At 40.4% G+C, this 2,499-nt stretch overlaps 1 long non-coding RNA gene across 1 annotated transcript; it reads right to left on the reverse strand.

Moving 5' to 3' along the window:
* Nucleotides 1-410: 410 nt before the first annotated feature.
* On the reverse strand, nucleotides 411-1,616 carry LOC130562832 (uncharacterized). Its single transcript, XR_008964015.1, has 3 exons — nucleotides 1,089-1,616; nucleotides 855-1,001; nucleotides 411-716 (listed from the first exon to the last, which is right to left on the reverse strand). It is a non-coding gene; the product is annotated as an uncharacterized LOC130562832 (long non-coding RNA).
* Between the last annotated feature and the right edge of the window lie 883 nt (nucleotides 1,617-2,499).

Genomic DNA, 2,499 nt, shown 5'->3' on the forward strand with positions numbered 1-2,499 from the left:
GAGCTCTCTCAAAATACACTTAGGCTAAATTAGAGGGTTGGTGTGCGGGGGGGTGATGTCCCATTTCTACACCTAGAACCCTCACTTGGTTTGCACTTAAAAATACCCATGGCAGCCAGGAATATGTGTCCTGATTGTTTGATCAGCGAGTATGTAGTGTCACTTATAAGTTATTACTGTATCTTCAATAGCACTACACTACAATTGGTTGTTTTTTCTTTGATGTCGAGGTGTTGGCATGTCTGTTCATAGCTATGATGTTCAAGTCAATCTGTGTCTGTGTGTGTGTTATTGGGTCTGATTTTACCTTCATTTCGGGGACATGGTAAAACCTGAAATGACAGCCCATAGAAAGAAAATAGTGTTCTAAGGAAACTCTAAAAATGTAACGTACCATACGTGGGATAGGTTTACAGTTAACATGACCTCGGTTTTGAAACAATAGACATCAAAGGAAAGTCCCTGATGTGATAAAAAGTGTGTGCACAAGGTTAGCTATTTTTATGAGTTCCCTTATTAACATAGTGTGATTTCACAACAACCAATTTTTTATTGTGTGTAAGAGAGAAAGGGAGATGGAACAGTATGTCCCTAGATAGAGAGAGAGAGAGAGAGAGAGAGAGGTTATAGGGAAGGGGCAGACAGAGAGGATACACTATCTCGATGCTGACATGTGTCACCAGCCTCAGCTGCTTCTGGTCCTCTGCTGTCAGGGACTGAGAGAGAGAGAGAGAGAGAGAGAGAGAGAGAGAGAGAGAGAGGGAGAAACACAGAGATAGGAGATATGACAGACATAAAGAAGTACTACAACTGAGCAAATATCACATCTGTTCATCCATTTGTCCAACCATTACCTTTTCCACCAATCACCCTCTCTAGCCTCTGTTCCGTTCTTCTTCCACTGTCCTTCAATGCCACCCAGAATGCCTGCCATATCCCCCAGTCCCAACACAGTCCACAACACCCAGTGTCACAAAACTGCTGCTTCTGCACTCCAGTTGCTAAACACAAGAGCACACTGTGGGAACTTGCCATAGACACAATGACTTATATTATACAAACTGCATATTATATCTCCTAACCATCACCTTAAACCTAGTCTCAGGTTTGATGCATAAGGCACACTTTTCTGGAAACACTTCAGCACGTTCGAAGTCGTCATCTGATTGGTTGAATTTCCAGGTCCGCCAACAACATGAGGCCGTCTGATCTAAGAAGTAAGCTGTCGTGTTTACATCGGTTGCTATAAGAATTCATCACGATCGACTAAATGCTTAGTTCTTAAAAGTATGCGAGGTTCACGGCATAAATTTATAATCATTGTTGTTTCTGTTAACTTTTGACACGTACGTGAATGTACACTGGTCTGTTACTGTGGGGACATTTCCACACCTCTAAACATGACACGGCACAAAACCAAACGTTGCTTTACCTGTCAGTCATATGGCCTCTTGGGCGGGCCTTGACCAAAGAAAGCGGTGATAAATTCCAGACCTTCAGAATGAAACTTATCCAGACCTTCAGTATCTTCGGTATCCAGACCTTAAATCTAACCATCACAAAATATAATTCTGCATTTTTACATCTGTAATTAAGGATTTATTTAATTTGTTTAATAATCAGTGTGAATCGTTGGTCCCCACAATGTATAGAACACTGTACACACACACACACTGTCTTTAACATTACATAATCAGAATCAGAATCAGAATCAGAATAGCTTTATTGCCAAGTGTGCTTGCACACACAAGGAATTTTCTTTGGTGTTGGAAGCTTCTAGTACAGACATTCAACACAATGACAATACAATATAATACGATTTACAGTCTAAAAGATTCTAAATTGTGCATATATAAAATAAAGACTATTTTACAGAAAATGGGGGATAATAACATATAAGAGACATTGTACAGGGTAGTATATAGTAGAATAAACATATTGTATGTACACTTGTGCAAATGGATAATTTAGTAAGTAGAGGTAGTGTTATATGCATGTATACATAAGATGTAGATATAATAAGGCACTATAGTGCACACTATAGGAGTAGTGGAAGTGGAATATTGCTCTTAAGGAGCGGTTACCTGTTTAGGAGGGAGATTGCCTGGGGGAAGAAGCTGCTTCTGTGTCTGGAAGTCCTGGTTTTCATGATCTCATGTTATATGTACTCTTTAATGCTTATTAATTTTAATGGATACTTGATATGGTTCATTTGGCATTAGATCAGGCTCGTTGCTTAAATTCCTGGGGCATGGTAAAATGGTTATGGGTGGGCCCCCTCCCTCCTGGGCCATACCTACACCGTAGTTTAGTACATAGGACATTAGTCACAGGGCCCTTGCTGCTCTCCCAACAACGGCCCAGGTTTAGATACATGATTAAAGGTAACCATACTCCAATAAAGTGACGAATGCAGTGACTTTCCATTAGACTTTCCTCTTGTGTAATGAAGTGTGAGCTCAGCATAGTGTTACTCTTTCTGGACAATGCGCACCTTAC

This window comes from Triplophysa rosa, linkage group LG1 (assembly GCF_024868665.1).
Source record: "Triplophysa rosa linkage group LG1, Trosa_1v2, whole genome shotgun sequence".
NCBI lineage: Eukaryota > Metazoa > Chordata > Actinopteri > Cypriniformes > Nemacheilidae > Triplophysa > Triplophysa rosa.